General features: G+C 43.2%; 1 long non-coding RNA gene across 1 annotated transcript in view; it reads left to right on the forward strand.

The window, feature by feature from the left end:
- LOC129006436 (uncharacterized) overlaps positions 1–21644 on the forward strand; it is a 59215-nt gene that overhangs the window by 34675 nt on the left and 2896 nt on the right. Inside the window, exons 5-6 of the long non-coding RNA XR_008491999.1 lie at positions 19616–19717; positions 20608–20661. This is a non-coding gene — a long non-coding RNA (uncharacterized LOC129006436). The remainder of the gene's footprint in view (positions 1–19615; positions 19718–20607; positions 20662–21644) is intronic.

Below are 21644 nucleotides of genomic sequence, written 5' to 3' on the forward strand. Positions count from 1 at the left end.
CTGTTCTGTGTCTGATTTAACACCCGAATGCCATGTGACCCTTTTCAGGCATTTTAGCTGTAATCGTGCATTGGAGTCATCTGGAAGCCCAAGGGATTCTGATCTAATTGGCCGGAGGCACCTCCGGGGTCTTTTCTTCCAGGAGTTTTCAAAGCTCCCCAAGTGGCCCACAGGTAGTCAAAGTTGAGAACCACAAGTTAGACGACATCTAACCACAGCTTAGATGAGCAGGGATGCACAAATTCGGTGGTAATGTGGAACGTCCGCCAAGAGGAAGCTACACATCAGTCGTTAATGTCTAGTCTCCGTCCTGTTGCCCTGAGTTTAACTAGCTGTGATGCTACTCTTGACCACCTGGCCCAGGGCACCACCCTCCTTCCACCAACCCTAAATTTCACCTGAAGGGACCAGAGTAATGGTGGTTTGGGAGTGGCGAGATAGGAACAGGAGAAAGGGACTCTTTTGATTTCCATTTTTTTCCCATGTTAAATGCTGACATACAATCCAGAAAGTTTGTGTTGGTCTCCAAACACCAGCCAGGAGGGTTGCTTTAGCGTCGATGGCCTTGAGTTTCTGTTTGCTTCATTTTGTGTGTCCAGCGTATCTTCTTCCGTGCATCAACAATTGTGTATAGCTTGCGTTAGGCTGAGCAGCAGGAGTGACAGACTTTTTTGGGGGGTGGGGGGTGTGTATCGGGGAAGAAGGGGAACCAGGAAGAAGGGAAGGAGCCTGCAGAGGGGGTTTGGCTGGCATCACTTAGGCTAACCTTACCCAGGGCCAAAGACGTGGCACAGGCTGGCACAGAGTTGGAAGCTGATGCATCTTCATTATTCACTCTCAGCTAATGTCCAATGCAGCTGCTAACATCCAGCACAGCTCGGCAAATCAAGCTGGCCAGAGATGGAAAATATTCTTACCCAAAACTTGATGGAATGCTAAGGGTGTCCCGGCATATTATCTGGAAAAATGTCATGAAAGGAGTAGAAATTAAGCTGGATAAGGAAGACCTGATCCCTCCAGTTTAGAAACCTTACCTATTCAAAATAAGAGCTGCTGCTTCCTGTTGGACTCATACACTATAATAATAATTTGTAATAATTTAGTTATAATAATAGTTTCTTGTTACTATAATAATTATTTGTGATAACTTGCTGGTAAATTTCTTGTGGTAACTTGCTGATAAACAGTAATTTTGTACTAGATAGTAATAATTAATTTATATTATGGTAAATCTAGAAATTACTAAATTTTATAAATAATAAAAACTGAACCCCAAATTAGGACAGTGATGACAAAAGTAATAACGATAATCACAACAGTGTATATAATATATATATATATGTTTCCACATATAACTGTATGGAGTTATCTTTATTATTCACTTGCTCATGTATTTATCTGACTATGTATTAATCACCTGGCTTCTAGGTGTTAAGCACTTTGTTATATGTTAGGTATACAACAATAAAGAAACAGATAGGGTCTCCATCCTCAGTAATTTGGTAGGCTAGTGAGAGACAGGCATTAAACAATTAAAAATTCAAGGGTATATATTATGACAAAAATGTGTTAAGGAAAAGAACCGGGACATGAGATAATTTATCCAAATTCCTACTTGGGTTCCAGTGATCTGAGGATACCCTTTAAGACCTTTAAGAAAATGACATTTAAACAGAATCCTGAATGATGGGCAAGCATCATTTTGGTTAAGAAATGGAAGGAGTTCATTTTATGCAGGAAGGGGAATGTGCAATGAGGTAAAAATATTTCCTGAAGAAGGAGCACTCACACATGCAGGCATGTGCAGGCACACCCACAACACGCCCTCACACATGAGAGTCCAGCGCGCAGTGTGCATAGACAGTCATGCTGGTGTCTGGCCCCCTCCCAGAATCTATGAAGATAGGACAAACTAACTGGGTGCCAAGGACCACAAGTTTCAAAAACAAGAGCAGGGAAGCGCTGAGTGTCTGGGCAGATAAGTCTAGACTTTGATCTTGAAGATATGAATTCATTTCAGAACATTTGCTTGGACTATCTCCTTGTGCTTGCATAATCTTGCCTACACCACGATGTGCTAAGTTTAGACGTTCCTCCAGTCTTCCAGCAAGCAGTATGGCAGAGAGGGAGGGAACGGGCTCAGCCCAGGGCTCCCCAGTTCTGCTACCACCAGGGAGAGGGAGGGGCGTTGTTCTTACTGGAGAAAGTGCCAAGACTTGAACCAAATGTTTATATTGTGTTTTTGAATTTCTGCTTGGGGAAGAGACAGCCTACCAATGACTTCAAGAAAATATGTTGGCTCTTTTTCTGCAAATAGCCTTTCTGGTTTTTATGGCAAATAGAAGAAACGTCTCTCTTTAGTCATTGAGCCATTTTGTTGTGATTTTTTTTCTAAAATATGTTGAAAGTCATGTGTATATTCTTCTAGGTGTTGTGAGCTGTGCTATTTTCCTGCAATGTGGAGCTCCTCTCATTCCAAGAACAGGGCGATAATCTATTATTGGAAGATGAATAATGTAGTTTCTTGACCAGAAGAAGGGGAGCAAGATGTTACTAGAGCAGTTTACAGTTGAGCCAAACTGCATGTTCCCTGAGTCACTTCATTCACGTTGTTTTATTTTGCTTGATGGTGTATGAATTTTTTTTAACACCTTTGACCTTTGTCCAAATGCTTCTAACTGATCCTCATCCTGAATCTACAGTGAGGCCATCAGCTGTGTCTCCCCTCCCTGTCACTTGTCCTTCCTGTCTTTCCACAAGCTCTTCCTGCTGAATCTAGCCCTAAATCCGGTTTTGTATTTTTATCCATGGCAGACCTTAGATTATTTCTGGTTGGGATTATTGGGATCATTTCTAAATATGCTGGAATTTCTGCTTTTGTTGTGTCAATCCCAGGGTTGATTTAGATTCCTCATTTTAGCATCAGAACTGACACAATTGCTAAGAATTCCTTCAGATCTGCCCATGGCGTGGAGCCACTTCTTCACCGTTCCAGAGCCTAAACCCTGTGAATCATGGGTGGCTGGCTGGCAGATGCTTCTCTTGAGAGTTGATAGTGTCCTTGGGCCAACACTCAACCGAGGAGCCCTGTGGTGAGACCACCTCTCACTCTAAGGATAGAAACTGATTCCTACAGAACGGAGCTTGGCTGCAGTGGCCTCAGGGCAATAATGTCACGGGCCTTTGAACGCGTTCAACAAAACTCCCAGTCTCTTGGTAACAAGTGAATGTGCCTGAAAGAATGGGACAGATAATGACAGGTGAATGCCCCCAGACCTGTGTGGCCAGTGGCCCAGCAGGACTGGCATTACTCCAAAATTGTCAGAAATGCAGGCTCTCAGGCCCTGCCCCACCACCCAAACCAGAAACCATGTGGACAAGATCTCCAGGTGATTCAAATGCACAATAGGCCTGCATGAGTAATGCGTATCAAGAAATCTTCGCTTAACTGCCTAGCGGGACACCAAGGGAACCTCCTAGAAGAAGTCGTGCATGGGATGGGGCTGGATGCCACCCCCTCAAAGGATCACAGACCTGCTGGCCCCCATCCCTCCCTCTGCAGCCCGCGCTCATGCGCTGTGGGGAGTGGGAGCAGGGGGTCCCTCCCACATCCTCAGGAAGAAGCCACCATATCATTGGGAGCCTGTGTTACACATCAGTGTGTGAGGGAAGAATCTGGAAACAAGTGACTAAGAGGATGGCATGATCTCGGCTCACTACAACCTCCGCCTCCTGGGTTCAAGCGATTCTCCTGCCACAGCCTCCCGAGTAGCTGGGATTACAGGCGTGTACCAACACACCTGGCTAATTTTTTGCATTTTTAGTAGAGATGGAGTTTCACTCTATTGGCCAGGCTAGTCACGAACTCCTGATCTCAAGTGATCCACCCACCTTGGCCACCCAAATTGCTGGGATTACAGGCATGAGCCACCACTCCCGGCCAGGTAGTGACAGTTTTTAGAGGCTCTGGGTGCTTGGCCCTTGCCTTAAACCGAATGCTTTAAATGGGCCTTTGATCTATGTCAATAAAATTGCAAGTGTGTATGCACATTTGACTTAATAATAATAATAATAAAACCTAATGAACAGTCAAGACATTTTTTAAAAAGACATTTTGCTTGAAAGGCTTCTCATCTGATCATAGAACAACAGTGGCTTAGAGCTGGGGAATCATGTCTGTTTCTGTCCCCGAGCGAGTGCCTGCCATATCACATGAGCAGGCACATCCGTCGCTCAGGGGGTCTCCTGCCTCCCGCTGCCCTCAGCTGTTTTTATCTATTCTCCTGGTCCTCTAGGGACTTGACTGAAACTGGAAAGCAGACACAGTCTGAGAATTCTTTTATCCCTTTATCATCTCCCTGGGCAATCTTTACTTTTAGGTTAAGAAATAGCATGTTCTTTTCCTTAAAGTTTTAAAATTCCATTTTGTTTTCATTTTATTAGAAAGACTATTGCAATGGAAAAGAGGGGCAGTTTTCTTAGATATTCAATGCCTGTCTCCACTGGCCAGATAAATTCCAGTCGTGCTCCGTCATTCTGTGATTCTTCTTCAAGGCTACTGAGGGTGGCTATCTGAGTTGAGGAGAATAAACTTAAAAAGGGCTGGGCGCGGTGGCTCACGCCTGTAATCCCAACAGTATGGGAGGCCGAGGCGGGGGGATCATTTGAAGTCAGGAGTTCAAAACCAGCCTGGCCAACATGGAGAAAACCTGTCTCTACAAAAAAATGCAAAAATTAGCCAGGCGTGATGGCAGGTACCTGTAATCTCAGCTACTTGGGAGGCTGAGGCAGGAGAATCGCTTGAGCCCAGGAGGTGGAGGTTGCAGGGCACTGAGATTGTGCCACTGCATTCCAGCCTGGGTGACATAGCAAGACTCTGTCTCAGAAAAAAGAAGAAAGAAAGAAAGAAAGAAAGAGAGAAAGAGAGAAAGAAGAGAGAGAAAGAAAGAAAGGAGAGAGAAAAAGAAAGAAAGAAAGAAAGAAAGAAAAACTTAAAAGGGAATTTGTTTATCTCTAGAAAATTTCTCTCATGGAAAATCACTCAGCTGAAGGGTGAAAGGAGACGCTCCCTTCAGTAACCTTCAGAAACGGCCCATTTACTACTCAGAAATCACTTTACTTTCACTTGAGAAGGGTTCTGGCCCCGCAGTTGTAAAAGCCTGGGTATGAATACTCTAGGTTTTCCTCCTGGCATCAACACGGCATGGTTTGGTAACCCCTTTCCTTGTGCCATCTGTAGAATGGTGGTAAACATGCCCTACGTAGATGTAGGTTATACCTTCAGTGCAATGGACTGAATGTTTATGTCCCTGCAAAATGTATATGTGAAAACCGAATTCCCAATGTGTTGGCAACAGCAGGTGGGGGCTTTGGGAGGTGATGTGATTATGAGGGTGGGGCCCCATGAATGAAATCAGTGCTCCCATCAAAGAGACCCCAGAGTGATGTCCCACTCCTTCCACCCTGTGAGGACATGAGGTGAAGATGTCATCTATGAGCCAGGGAATAGGCTGTCGCTAGACATCAAATCTGCCAGCATCTTCATCCTGGACTCCCAGCCTCAAGGAATCCATTGAGGATACAGTGTGTTGTTCATAAGCCACACAGTCCTGGTTTTTTGTTACAGCAGCCAGAATGGACGAAGAATGCTGCGAAACTGTCTCCCTTCTGGCTTTCCCTCAGCGGCCTCTCCTTTCCTTTCTCGTCATCAGTGTCTGCCCCTGCATTGACATGGCAGCTTGACATCATACTTCCTATCAAGGTGAGATTAGATTAGAACTTCATACATGCTCCCTCTCCCACCATCTCCTGTGGGCCTCAGCTCCTCTGCTGCCTGGAGAACAAATGCAAGAAAGAATGATCCCCAGCTCCTCGGCATGTCTGGCAAAGTCAGGAGTGAGAATGCAGGGTGGCAACCGTGGACAGGCTGGCCTCCGAGGAAGCACTAAGGTCCTGGGGTCCGTGCCCTGCACAGCACATGGAGCAGGCCCACAGGCTGCTGTCATGAGCACCACGGTAGAGTTGCCACACAGAGCCTTAGTGTAAAAAACCGTGAGGTTATTTGACAAAAGGTAGCCCAAAGAAAATGTTTCAAGCAGGAAAACCTAAGTGCAGAGCCTGTGTTTATGGATCTTTAACCCAAACTTTCCCACCTGAATATGATTCCTGGATAAACCTGAGACGCGAGTGTGAGTTAGGCTAGTTTTAGTGAACTATAAATAAGAACTGTTTTCATTAAAATAGTACAGGATGATCATTTTATTAAGCATGCAACATTGTATTATTTAATACCACATTAACTTGAACTTTGGAAGCTTTGATGATTGCACCCTATATTCCTAGTCAGCATTAATAGAGTAATACTATTTTTTCCCCCTAATTTCTTTGGTGATGGGACCGTCTATATTTGCATTACTGGACTGGGTAAAGGAATGTGGCTAAGAATACTGGCCTACAACTAATGAGAGGTGATATTGTTTAATGATCTAGGAGTTTTGGATTGAGAAAAACCCAGATTCAAGCTCAAGACCTAGAATCCAGATCAAATTCTGCTACTTAATAACTACATGAACTTTAATAAATGTTTTTCTTTAATGCCTCTGAAAATAAGACTTATCAGATGCAATAGTTCGTACCTGTAGCCCCAGCATTTTGGGAGCTCAAGGCTGGAGGATCAAAGCCAGGAGTTTGAGATCAGGAGTTTGAGGGCAACGTAGCGAGACTCTGACTCTTAAAAAGAAGACTAATAAAGAGACCCACCTCACTGGTGGTTTGTGTTGGAGATAATGGAAGGAACAATGAACGCTGGGTCAAGAGGAAAATGCAACACGATGTTGACTGATGCACAACATTCATTGCCAGAGAGAACAGAAAGTTTTGGGATTATGAGCAAAACAAACACACTGTTTCTAAGATGACACACTAACAGTGGTTTATGCTATCTTTTTATCATTGTGAGAAATGCCACCTCATTTAGCAATTTTTTGTGTTCACTATGAATACTACTCAATATTTTAGTAGACCAAGGACCCCAGATATTCATGCTCCCAGCCGTGATGTCAGCTCCCTTCTTCTGGGCAGTTGTCCTCAGAGCGCCCCATCTACCACTAGCAGCCCTGGGACTCTCAGAGATGCTCACACCAAGTGTCTGCCCGGTACCTGATAAACAAGTTAAGTAGGATCTGGCAGGGAGGTGTCTGGAGAGAGGTGGAGTGGGGCAGGGGACATGCCTATTTACTCCCTTCTAGCACCAATCCATGTAGCTCACAGAAAGCAAACTCAGAGTGCTTAAAGCAAAAAGGGGCCCCGGTCCTGTCTGATCCTGCCCTGCACAGTTTTTGTGTTTATGGCAGCAGCTTCAGGCAGATAGTGGGCTGAGCACAGTCCCTGGAGATGAGGCCCTTTTGAGAAATTGCCTCTGAGCCCAAGAGTGACTCCCGTTTCTCAGTTGGTAGCTGATTCATCTGAGACCATCTCATTGCAGAATTGACTTAGTAGCAAAGTCCTGTCTGAGAACACAGGCTTCTGGGGGAGAGGCCTCCAAGCCAAGTGACTCCTCAAATAGGACATGAGTTGCATAGTTTCTCTGAGCTCCTGTTTTCTTGTCTGCGAGCTGAAGACAGTAAGGGAAATGGCAGGGTTTCCACGAGGAGTGAAGGAGCCCAAGGAGGGGGTCGTATGTGTTGCTGTGTAGGAGTTTATTCCTTGCCTTGCCTAGGAATTTATTCCTGTAAATCCATTTCCTTACCCACTTTTAAAATTCACTATTTCTTCATATCCTTGTCACTGTTACTACATTTGGGTCACTCTTCTGTGGCCCTGGAGGACTTTGGGGACACTTGGGTTTCCTCTAATATTTCATGCCACGACTCACCTATGTGTATGTCAATGGCCCACCCAGCACCCTACCTTCAAAATTTATGAATTTCCTCCACGCCTACAATTTTAACCTTTGTCTCACTTCTAGAATCCACTCAAGGGACACACCCCGGCCCACCCCTTTTCCAGTAACTCCTGTCTTTCTCTATCTCAGAAGTTCCTTTTTCTTGGGACACATGCCTGAGCACCTTCTCCATGCCAGTGTCCTCACCCTGGCAGAGCACATTGCTCCTTTTCACTGTGCAGCCGGTCTTTAGGTCACCCAGCTCCTCCTCATTCATCAGCCCCCTCTTGTCTTGCTTCCCTCATTCTACTTCTGGACATAGGATTCTATTTAAAAATCCACTCCCACTATCCCTTTCAATATTCTCACTCAACGAACGTTTACGGAATGATAACACCCTTCCAAATAACCTCTTTCCACTTCCTTCTCTTTCACCTTCACATCCACTTAGAGGGTTTCCTCTCTTTAGCTTAGTCACTCATGACCCACCCATATTTTATGAAATCTAAAGCAATATCAGTAATAAAATGCACCATGGCATTATGCACCACGGAGAAAGCAAACATGCTGCCAATTAAAGTAGAGAAAAGCCATCAATCGTAAGATGCGTTCTGCTTTCAAAGCTGTTAAAATATGAAAATATATGCATCCTATAATATACAAAGTAAAGGCATTTTTTAGATCACTGCAAAGATACTTCCTAATCTTCTTTTCTCTTTGATATTAAATTTCATGAAATAGACTGAGCTGTCAAGCCCTGACTCTTATTTCCCAGAGTCTTTATTCCACTACCATTTGGATCCCTCTTCTAATAAAACTACTCTCTTAAAAATCATGAGTCACGTCACAATTGCCAGCCCTGAGGCAGTGTCTAAGGCTGTCCTTCCCAGGGCCATAGCCTGAGCTGATGCTGCCTTCTGTCTTTCCTTCCTACAATGCTTCCCTTCATTCTGAGGATACATCTTCTGGTTATTGTCACACGTTGGTTAATCCTTCTCAGTTTTCAGACTAACTGACTGCTTACCTGCATTATTTCTTCATGATCCCATCTTCTATCCTTGCAATCTGTAGTTCTTCTTTTTGAAACCTCCCAAATCAGACTTTTTGCCCTCAAGACATACCCTCAAAGCAACTGAGTAGGTCAGCCCGTAGCACTCACTTTGATAAATCAAAACATCAGGTCCCCATTAGCCTCAGCTCTTAACTGCCAGTAGAATTCGGCCCAGGCATTCATTGCTTATGTGTGAAGATGCTTCACTTCAGTGCCATGCACAAAGCATGCTCTCTTGCACAGTCTCATGTCAACTAAGCTGCTATATCTTCAGATCACTAATTCCTACACAACTCACAAAAATGCTTGAGCCTAGTCCTTAAAACTCGCTCTCTTGCAGGTCAGATCTAGCCCCATTACATTGAGTAGAGTTGGCTTCTCAGGTTTAGACTCCAAGTTTATCTCTGCAGCTTTAATCTTCACACTAACCCTATCCTTAATTCTAATCCTAACCTTAACCCTAACCCTAACCCTAAACTTACCCCAAACGCTAACCCTAGCAACCTAACCATAGCCCTGACTTTAGCCCTAACCCTAACCCTAACCCTAGCCCTAACCCTAACCCTGATCTACAGGCTTGTGCCCTTCATCACCTGCTTGCCATTGCCTTGGTCACATAATCAGCATCTCACACATGTGACATCCAAAGATAGATTCCGTGTTACCAGACTGACACTTTCCACTGTTGTCTCCATCTCAGGAACAGACAAGTCTCTCCTTCTGTTCCAAAGACCGAAGAACAGGAGGCTAGCCTTGATTCCTCTCCTCACACCTCTGAGTTATCTCCCTCCCAGTGGCTCTAGCTATGAAAAGAGAATCAGAATCCATGGAATGTCTCCGCTTGCACAGCTGCTTTGCTGGGTTCATGCAGGCATTACTTGCCCTCTGGACTGTTGCAGTGGCCCCTGACTGCCTTCTCACTTTCTTTCCCTCCTGACACTGTTCCACCACAGGCATCCTCCACACAGCATCCAGAGTAAGCAACTAGAGTTCCATCATGCCACTAGGCTTAACCTCTGCAATCTCTTCCTGTCTCATCACAGGAAATGCCAGAGCCTGTTCAGGCATCTCAGGCTTGTTCTCCTGCATTCTCTTTCCTTCCCTCCACTCAGCCACACTGGTTTCTTGATGTTCTCAATGATGGCAAAAATTGGTCACTTCAGGGCCTTTCCCAGGACTGTTCTGTCTGCCAAGAATGTTCTTCTTCCAGATTTTCCTGTGGCTCATTCCTTTGTTTCTTCACATCCTTTTGCTTCTCCTTAAAAGCATCGTATTCTCATCCCCTGACACAAGGATAACTATGCCTCTTTACTGTGGTTGCAGTGATTTAAAAGAACATGCAGGAGAGCCTGTCACCGTGTCTAACCTGTCATACATGCTCAATGAGTGGTGGCTATCAGTGTTTTTAAAAATTATTTTTAGTGTAACAACTATCTTTTCCCTTCATTTTCTGATTTTTGTTTTAATTCTTGATGACCTTTAACTTGCATTGATAGCTTCCTCAATCACTTTTTAAAGGCAAGAGTAGCAATTATCAACGAAAAAACTAGGATAAATAAGGACTCTGAAATATACTCATCATAGGACAAAGTATGCCGATAACCAGGACTCAGAGTTTGAGACTTTATGCACATTTCCCAAAATAAAATTCCTTAAAGAATGATTGCTGCTAACTTGCAAGTTTTCAGACCCTGGAACTCATCCAAAGTCCTAAGTAGTAAATGTGGGAAAACATCCATTGAGTTTTCCTCTCCAGTAGCTAAACTTATCTCCTGTATTCCATGGAGAACTATCTTAATTTTTTTTTCAATTAAAGAAAATGATTTGTGAATAAAAACTTTTGATGGCATATACATTGCAACAGTGAAGCAACTTAAAATCGTAAAGCACTTATAATCAAATACCACTAAGTGGAACCACTGTGCCCTCTGTAGATGCTCTGACATTTTAGAATAGGAAAACCTACCCAGTAAAAGAAACTCTCCTTGGAAAACACATTCTCTTCTCCACTTATTTGAGTTCATTTAAAAACATGTTTGTCTTCTAATTTACCCAACATTGAGGTAAAGTAGATTTGGACTTCAGCACTTTAACTGGAGGACGAACAGCTGCGTGGTTCCCGTGGCCAAGTGAGGCAGCCACGGGGTTCCTCCAGGGAACACCTCTGTGTTCTCAGCACAGGCACGGGCTGGCAGATATTTTTGAAGACAGCCCAAAAGTCTCTTCCATCAGCCTTGTTTGGGTTCCATGAGATGATTTTTCACAGCTTTCAAAAGGCCAAATTAATAAAACCCTCCATTGTAAACATGGGCTCTAGTCAGAGTAAACCAGACCCACCTCCACCAGCTTTCAGCACAGCTCTAGAGCAAGGCCAAGAGAAGCATCTGCCGCAGCCAAGCCCACCTATGTACTAAGCCAAGCAGCCACCCACTGCCACACCCTCCTATGTGCTGAGCCACGCAGACACCTACTGCCTTATCTTAAGTCCCAGGGTGGAAGGTTCTAATCACAGCCTGCCCTTCACCATTCTCAACAGACTTTAATGACCCACAGGACGCTCCATGATCAAGTCTTCTTCTGCCCTCTTTCTCTAACTGCAAAAAGACTGCATAAGATCAGAAGCATGACAGAAAACATCCACGGGGCATTTCTGATGTTTTTCTGCACATGGTTTCTGGTGGTCTACATTGAATAATCTTAAAGGTTTCAGTAGACATCTAAAAATATGAAAGCATCCTGTGGAGGAATTCCAGAGGCATACATTTCTTTTCCCACATTCTTCTGTAGAGAGTCCTTCCATGTTTGCTCTGTGTGTGTGTGTGTGTGTGTGTGTTTGGACGTACGGCAGGGAAACTTCAAGCTTCTTTGAATTATTTTGTGTTTCCTGCCCTGATAGAGCTGCTACAGGGAATGCTGGGCAGCCATTCACATTCACGATGTGCTCCAGCGCTCTTCAAAGCATAGTAGAAAACAAAATGGGAAAACTTTCCATTCATGAGTTTTATTATCACCATTCTGAATTTCTAAAAGCTGAGATGTTGTCTTTTATCATACCTTCTATGAAACACACAACATATGGATCTGTTCATGAGATGTAAAATTTGACAATACAATTTCTTAGCTTTTTATAGAAACCTGACTGTAAAGAAACCATTTTTGGCTGGGTGCAGTGGCTTACCCCTGTAATCCCAACACTTTGGGAGGCCAAGCTGGGCAGATCACTTGAGGTCAGAAGTTCAAGACCAGCCTGGCCAGCATTGCGAAACCCCATCTCTACTAAAATACAAAAATTAGCTGGGCATGATGGTGCATGCCTGTAATCTCAGCTACTTGGGAGGCTGAGGCAGGAGAATTGCTTGCACCCAGGAGGTGGAGGTTGCAGTGAGATGAGATCGTGCCACTGCACTCCAGCCTAGGTGACATAGTGAGACTCCACCTCCAAAAAAAAAAAAAAAAAAGTCACCACTTTTGGAGTTTTAATTTTATATTTTAAAACTTTATCAAAGTTTTCAATTGTTTATCATTTTTGAAAGGATTTTCAGCTGGATGCAGTGGCTCACGCCTGTAATCTCAGCACTTTGGGAGGCCAAGGTGGGCAGATCACTTGAGCTCAGGAGTTCAAGACCAGCCTGGCCAACATGGTGAAATTCCAACTCTGTCAAAAATACAAAAATTAGCTGGGTGTGGTGGCACATGCCTGTAATCCCAGCTACTTGGGAGGCTGAGATTGCACCATCGCACTCCAGTCTGGGTGACAGAGTGAGACTCTGTCTCAAAAAACACAACTTTTTTTTTCCCCCAATCATCCCACCCTCCACCATGACCCAACCCAAAAAAATCAGGAATATTTGGAAAACAAACAGGCATTCAAATGATGCAGGACAGGCCAGCCCCAAAGTTGGGGCTTAGCCCAGGAGGGTTCTGGGCTTAGCCCACGAAAGGGAGGCAGAGAGAGAAATAGAAATGGAATCTCTCCCGTTTCCCCTGTGCCATTTGAAACTGCCCAAGGGGATAAGTCATCAAATATTCATGGCAATGACAGATATGGTTGAAATAAAGTTGTAGAAAGAAGAACAGTTTCATCTTAGCATCAAGAATACTGATCATAATTCACAAATGCAGTTGTTCCTCCATCACAGGAATGCTCTTTCCAGGATGTGAATTTGATCTACTCTTGGCTTCTCTCTGCATCCCTGGGCATGTTCTGAGGCACTGACCCTTAGGCTTGCACTGACTCACATCGTGCGGTGAAATCTTCTCCAACACTGCGTCTGGAAGCATGGGTCTGCCCCAGCAGAGGCCAGCGGGTGACCGATACTGACCCATCACTCACAGATTATTTCATTTGCTTTACCAAAAGCCTTTTTGTTTTACCTCTAGCTCTTTCTAGATGACCTAATAAGTAATAATTGTACCTTTGTAGCTCCCCAGACATGCTTTGTTCTTATCACAAAGACCACATAAAAATATGTAGGTTAGAAAGATTCCTTTGTCCTATTGAATGTCAGATTTAACTCCTTTATTAGAATCACAGCTTTTACTTCTTTAAGCTTTTATTTAAGCTTGCTTGAGTTAGATTTCTATTACTTACCACCAAAAAAGATGTGGTTATACATCTTACCTTACCTGATGTTTCCTCTCTTTGAATCCCTTTAACATTCTAATGGATTGGGCCCCTGACTGATTCACATGAGAAATTATGCAAGGATATAAAGTCATTATAACAACCTTTCCCAGAATTTTTTTTGGTAAATAACGTATGGTGTTTATCGCAGCCCCTTCTTTCTTTTCTTTAAATATGATAGTGAAAGACTCTGGAGGAAACATATCCATTTCCTAAATGTAGGGCAATGGGATGAACAGCTTAAGTGTCACAGTCTTTCTTTAAATCTTGGTGTTTTGAAGATTTTTAAAGGCCCATTTAAACCCTCCCATTGAGTACCTAAAATGGCGGGAGTTCTATGTTGTCTGTACGGCATCCGTTTATTGTCAGTATCTGTTTAGTCTATACAGTTTTCTGATAGTGCTTTGGGAAACCATGTAATATCATGTATGACACCATGCAACATTAAACATTCTTCCTGGGGCCTTTTATGCTCATGAATCATGGTGCTTTGCTGAGGAATGGAGGGAAGAACATATTGAGAGGGACTGGAGCTTTTGCCTGTATGTATGCATACATCTATCATTCCTCTATCTATCATTTTCCTTCCTTCCTTGCAGAGATTGAGCATTCACCAAGAATCCAGAGAGACGCTTAGTCAGAAGGAATAAAAAACACCACTGGGAGGTGGCACTCCAAACTATTTCCCAAATGCAATCTAACAGGAAGTGGAATAATTCCCATAAATGGAGTTGAGATCCAGTGTTTTCCAAAGGTCTGGTGAGGACAAGCCTGGTCTCAGCAGGCAACAGAGGCATCACTTGAGGCCATTGCAGCCCAGCTTTGGAAGCCTGGATGAATGTGTCAGTCCAGAAGCTGCTGCCAGAAGTCACACCCAGAGGGGCAGCTTAGAAGAACACATGGCAAGAAAAGCTGCTTTTAAAAACTGGAGGCGTGGATGACTTCTATAGGCCTCTGCTGAGAGCAAATGCCTTATCAGGCTGGGGAGAGATGCTTAGAGAAAGACAGTGCAGTAAAAAGTGAATATTAAATTGTTTTTCTCTGAAATGTCCAATTAGATGACTTTGAACTATTGTATATATTCATGTTAGCAAAGCCCAGAATGAGATAAGGGACTTTTTCATTTTCTTAGAAAGTTCCTTCATGGGCTCTTCAAACACTGCCTCTGCCTGCATTTGTATTTCATATCAACAGAATCACACCATGTGCACTTAAGTATGACTCCTTTGATTTAACATAGTGAGTTTAAGATTCATCAGGGTGGCTGCCTTTGCATGTGGCTTGTCTTTACTGCTGGCTTGTTCCGGTGAGTGTTTCTCCCAGTACGCTGATCTCATGACCACTTAGTGCACATGGGGTTGTTTCAGGTTGGGGATATAAGGCACGGGCTTGGGGTGGAGCTTCGTCTCACCCATTGGATACTCAGGGCTGTGATTGCTCCCTACTGAGGTGCTTGGCCCAGTCTATGGGTAGGTAAGAAAAGTGAGAGCTGCACCCGAAAGTATAGGATGTTTCAGGCAGGTGCAGAGGGTGGGAAAGAAGTGCCCCTGGCAGAGGCACACCAGTGTTCCCAGTGCTGAAGCTGGCAAGTCAAGGCACATTCCAGAAACCCAGACAGTGAGCAAGGCCAGAGCTGAGTGTGCAGAGGGGAACGCATGAAGATACAGATAGAGAGGTAAACAGGAACCAGGCCATGGAGAGCCAGGCGCCCGGAGGCAAGGGAAGGCATTTGAACTTGATTCCCAGGGCAATGAGAAGCAACTGAAGTGTTTTAAGTGAGGAAATTATTTGATTTGATTTTCCATTATAGAAAGTTAATCGTTAGAGTTACTTTCTGTTTATTTTCTTGTGGTTTTCTCTAGGTATCTAGTAAGACTGTTTCGCTTTCCTGTTGTTATACATTAAATTTTATCCCCCCGCCCCCACAAAAAAAAGATATATTGGAGTCCTAACCCCCAATACCTCAGAATGTGATTTTATTTGGAGATGGGGTCTTCACAGAGGTAATCAAATTAAAAGAGGTCAGGATGCTTGAGCTGGGGAGGCAGAGGTTGCAGTGAGCTGATAATGTACCACTGCACTCCAGCCTGGGCAGCAGAGCAAGAACCTGTTGCAAATAAAATGAAATAAAGGGGTCGTGAAGGTGAGCCCTAATCCAATATGACTGATGTCCTTAGAAAAAGGGCAAATTCAGACACAGAGACAGACATGCACACACCCACAGGGAACAGGCAGAGTTCGGAGTGATGCTTCCCCAGGCCAAGGAATGAAACAGATCATCAGCAAACCATGAGAAGCCAGGAGAGAGCTGTGAACAGATTCTCCTGCACACCCTCGGGAAGAGCCAACCCTGCTGACACCTTGATCTTGGACTTCCAGCCTCCGGAACTGTGAGACAATAAACTTCGGTTCTTCTAAGACATTCAGTTTGTGGTACTACATGACAGCAGCCCCAGAAAACTAAGACACCCTCCCCTCCTTTCCCTTCCATTCCTTTTAATTAGGATGACCTAACAAGAAAATGCTCTCACAAATACAAGTTCCCTGAAAGGATGACCTTTACTGGCAGTCATTTCTTGAGATCCCTATGAGTTATTGAGATAATACTAGTTCCTTGGAGATTTTGTGTGTTGAACACATACCTGTTTATACCATTAGGTGTTGAACGGTATTGGGGTTCAAACATTGGATGGACTGTTTCAGAGACATGAATTTGTTTAGTGCTTAGATATAGCGAGAGCTTTTCCAGAAGATGCAGACATAGGAAACAGACCTGAAAGGGATGTGACGGTCCTGACTCTTATTTATTTATTTATTAATTTATTTTTTTATTTTTTTATTTTGAGATGGAGTCTCCCTCTGTCACCCAGTCTGGAGTGCAGTGGCATGATCTCAGTTCACTGCAACCTCTGCCTCCCGGGTTCAAGTGATTCTCCTGCCTCAGCCTCCTGAGTAGCTGGAATTAGAGGCACTTGCCATCAAACCCAGATAATTTTTGTATTTTTAGTAGAGACAGGGTTTCATCATATTGGCCAGGCTGGTCTCGAACTCCTGACCCTAAGTGATCTGCCCGCCTTGGCCTCCCAGAATGCTGGGATTACAGCCATGAGCCACCACACCCTGCCGACAGTCCTTACTCTTAATCCAGATAAGTCTGAGGCTCAACTCTCACCTTCAACCTTCTTAACCATTGACTCTCCATCCAGAAGAATTCTTTAAAAGAAGCTGAAACTTCCCTGAGAAGTTCAATTTTATTTTCAGAGAATACTGGCCATTATAGAAGGTCCTTCCTTGTATTAGCCAGAAAATCTATTTGTGCACAGCCTTAGCCATTCCTCCCAGTTCTGTTTTGTGGCCCCAGAACAAACGGGGTTCACCGTTGTCATGGCTACCAGCTGGCTATCTGAAGTCACTTATCAGGTGCCTCTAAACTTCTCTTTCTGAGATCAAAGACTTAGACTTTCTTTAGTCATCTTGTGCAATACACTTCCGTGTCCTCTCTTTAGTTCTGTTTTTCTCTGAACAGGCCCCAGAGCCAGGGTTCTGATTCGATTGTCTGCTCAGAAATGAACATGATCTTTCGTTGGCTGTCTGACTGGCACTCAGTGGCCCAGACATCTCCTGTCTTGTTCTGCTTCCATATTTCCATTAATCAAACTCTGGCTTATATCGAGTATTTTGGTGTACATATCTCAAAGCTGACTTAAACTGAATTTGGAATGATTGCAGTCTAACCCAGACAGATATGACCGTTAAAACTACTGAACAGAGGCACTCTGGCTGGAGTCCGAGAGGCAAGCCTCATGGCACAGGCGGCAATGCCAGCTGCTTGCATGCAACAATAGCAACTTCCTCACTTAATCCTCAGCCTCCAAGCTCTATTCCTACCTAACGGCCCGAGCAGGCTGGGAGAGGGTGGTCTGATAGAACTTTCTGTGTGAATGGAAATTTTCCCTATCTGCACTTTCCCATATGGGAGCCACCTGCCACATATGTCTCTGGGACACTAGAAATGAGATGAATGTGATTGAGACACTAAAACTTTAAAATCTTTAAAAAATTATTTTCAATAGCCATGGGTGGTTAGTTGTTAGTGTGTTGGACAGCGCAGGTGTGTAAAGCCACTCCGTCACCAAAACAGAATTAGGGGTGGTAGGAATGTTGGAGAAAGACGGGGGGAGAGAGAGAGAGAGGAAGAGAGAGAGAGACAGAGAGACAGACAAAAAGAGAAAGAGAGAAAGAAAAATCAAGTGTTTCTGAGATAATCGGTTGCAGGGCAATTTGTAGAGCAAACATTGGAAGAGAAAGAATCTTTTACTATCCAGTATTATACAGATCTTACTGGCAAATTAGGAAAAGCATCCATGTAAATATTCAAGTAGAATTGGTAAGGAAAATGAGCTCCTGGCCAGGCACAGTGGCTCTTGCCTGTAACCCCAGTACTTTGGGAGGTCATGGCAGGTGGATCACTTGAGGTCAGGAGTTTGAGACCAGCCTGGCTAACATGATGAAATCCCATCCCTACTAAAAAAAAAAAAAAAAAATTAGCTGGCGTGATTGTGCACACCTGTACTTCTAGCTACTCAGAAGGCTCAGGTGGGAGAATCACTTGAACCTGGAAGCTGGAAGTTGTAGTGAGCCGAGATTGCACTACTGCACTCCAGCCTGGGCAACACAGCAAGACTCTATCTCAAAAAAGAAGGAAAGAAAAAGAGAGAGAGAAAGAAACAAAGAAAGAGAGAAATAGAGAAACAGAAAGAAAGAAAAAAGAGAGAAAGAGAGAAATAGAGAAATGGAAAGAAAGAAAAAAGAGAGAGAAGAGAGAAAGGAAGAGAGAAAGAAAGAAAGAAAGAAAGAAAGAAAGAAAGAAAGAAAAAGAAAGGAAGGAAGGAAGAAAGAAAGAAAGAAAGAAAGAAAGAATGAAAGAAGGAAAGAGGGAAAGGAAAGGAAAGGGAAGGAGAGTGGAGGGGAGGGGAGGGGAGGGAAGGGAAAAGAAGGCAAAAGAAGGGAAGGGAAGGGAAGGGAAGGGAAGGGACTCCTAAAATGAGAAAGAAGCTGGAGCTCCCTTCTGGTTAAAGCACCTGCCCCAGGGCAGAAGCTGTGGCCACCTTGATGCAGGCTGCACCCAGCAAAAGACACCCAGGGGCCTGGGGACAGAGCTGAGCAGTTGGAGACTTTTGGAGGAACAGGCAGGTATGTTCCCCTTCCTTGACCTATTTAGGAGCCTCCCCTTCCTCTAATGAGGAGAGGAAGGACTAAGGAGAAAGTGTATCTAGGCAGGACTCACCATTTGCCTGGCACTGGGCTGGCTGCTTACAAAGATTCTTCATTTCTATCCTGGAGTAATTGATTATCCCCAATTCACAGATATTGGAATTATTTATCCAAAAGATAAAGAAACATAGTGACAACACAAGAGTAATAAAAATTAACATTTAACTATCATCGAATGTATATTATGTGACACATGCTAAACTCTTCACACCCATATTTTATTTATTTTTCACAGAGATATTTTCATTAAGCAGTATTATAATTTTACAGATGAGAATAAGTGGAAACTAATTCTCATGGCATGTACACATTACATAGCAGAACCTCAATTTTAACTCAGATTTATTTAACTCTAAACTTAAATTGTATACACGTGTGTGTGTGTGTGTATATATATATATATATATATACGATGCTATCTATAATGTCCATAATATCAGCCTTAATATATCATATATTACATGTATGCATAGAACCACATGTGTATGTATAAACATACACATTTACATATATATTATATGTCTTTAACTGGGGAAAGTTTTTTGGTTGGCAATGATGTTTTCTAAATGAGAAGCCATCTTTCTGTATAAAAATGTGATGATAGGTAAAGTCGTGTCTGAGACCTTGAACAGGGTCTGAGCACAGCTATAGAAAGTGTATTATGTACATGTACATACAGTACTGCACCACATAGCACAGTTTGAGTCCAAGAGGAATGGCATATACAAGAGTGGTTCCATATGATTCTAATACTGTATTTTTACTGTACCTTTTCTATGTCTAGATATGTTTAGACACACACATCCTCACCGTTGAGTGACAGTTGCCTGCTGTATTCAGTACAGTTGCATGCTGTGCAGGTTTGTAGCCAGGGACAAAAGCCCAGGTAAGGCTGTTGTAGGCTCCCTCTATGGTGTTCCCACAACAATGAAATCGCCTAATGACACATTTTGCAGAACTCATCTCTCCTATCTCTGTTGTCAAGCAATGCATGATGGTATATTTTTTTTTCATTCAGAAATTGGTCGCTAATTAATACATTTTTGTTCTTACCAAACTTGAACTCCATAAGATAAAATAGAAAGATGTTTTTCACTTGGTCAGCATCCATTCTTCCATATGTAACTCTTTTTTTTTTCTTTTGAGATGGAATCTCACTCTATTGCTCAGGCTGTTTAGTGGTGCAATATCGGCTCACTGCAACCTCTGCTTCCTAGATTCAAGTGATTCTCCTGCCTCAGCCTCTTGAGTAGCTGGGATTATAGGGGCCTGCCACCACGCCTGGTTAATTTTTAGTAGGGACAAGGTTTTACCATGTTGGCCAGGCTGGTCCTGATCTCCTGTGTTTAACTCTTTATTCAGTTTTTGAACTTCCTCTCCAGACATTGGCTATAGCTGAGAGTCATCTAGTATGTCACTGCTGGAGTACCGGAATATCAGTGGATGTTCTTGTTTTGCTACTTTAAGTGAGGTCTTAAATACCAAGCCTTGGAATCAGAGATGAAGGAAATTTTAGAGATTCAACCTAATTCCGTAATTTAGAGACGAGGAGGCTGAAGTCCTTTCGTGTGAAATCGTTTACTAGACCTCAATAGCTCATATGGTGAGGGTAGGCTTTTGTGATATAGTTAATTTTCTAGCTGTTGGTGCAGATTCTTATATAATTTATGGTTGATTTTCATCTTCCTGGTACAATTTTATTTTCTTCCTCTGTACAAAAAAAATTTAAAGAAAAATACTTTGTAGATAATAATAATAAAATTTTTGTAAAAACAGGAAACTTAAATGTGACACTCTCTGCAAGGATGGAGTAAACAGGAAGTGAATAAAGTGAGTTGCAATTTGAATTGCAAAAATCTCTCATCTTTGGTCACTAATGTACAGTTCAGAACCAACATTCTTCGCTACCAATGGAAATCTGTAATAATCATGGTGAACATAGCCTCTGTGATTTGTTGAGCACTTATTCTGTGAACATCTGTGTATCTGTTTGCCAGGCTGTTGTAACAAGGCACCAGAGATTGGGCGACTGAAACAACAGAAATCTATTTCCTGACAATGCTAGAAGCTGGAAGTCTGAGATTGAGGTGTCGGCAGGGTTGTGTCCCCCTGATGCCTCTCTCGTTAGCTTACAGACAGCCATACTCTCCCTATATCTTCACATCATCTTCCCTCCACGTGTGTCTGATATCCTGATCTCCTCTTCTTACTAGGACACCAGCCATGTTGCATTAAGGACCACCCCATTGACCTGATTTTATTTTAATTACCTCTTTAAAGACCATATCTCCAAATACAGTCACTTTGTGAGGTCCTGATGACCTCCTTCAACCCAGGAATTTGGGGAGGACACAGTTCAACCCATAATAGGCTATATATATGTAGCATGTATAATTTTTATGATAGAGCAGTGAGAAATGTAATATTATCCTCATTTTACAGAAATATGGATTCAGAGAAATTAGTGATATGCTCAAGAGCACACATTCTTTTGAATGAAGCGAGATTTATGTATTATATTATCATCTTTAGGTTTCTAAATCCTTACTTTTTCCACCACATCAGCAACACCACCTTTCTGACTGGAAAGAAAAGAGGCAGGGATTACATCGCAGTGGTTTAGGCCTGTAATCCCAGCACTTTGGGAGGCTGAGATGTGTGGATCACCTGAGGTCAGGAGTTTGAGACCAGCCTGACCAACATAATGAAACCCTGTCTCTACTAAAAACACAAAAGTAGCTGGGTATGCATGCCTGTAATCCCAGCTACTTGGGAGGCTGATGTAGGAGGATCACTTGAACCCGGGAGGTGGA

The sequence above is a fragment of the Pongo pygmaeus genome, chromosome 8 (assembly GCF_028885625.2).
Source record: "Pongo pygmaeus isolate AG05252 chromosome 8, NHGRI_mPonPyg2-v2.0_pri, whole genome shotgun sequence".
Classification (NCBI taxonomy): Eukaryota; Metazoa; Chordata; class Mammalia; order Primates; family Hominidae; genus Pongo; species Pongo pygmaeus.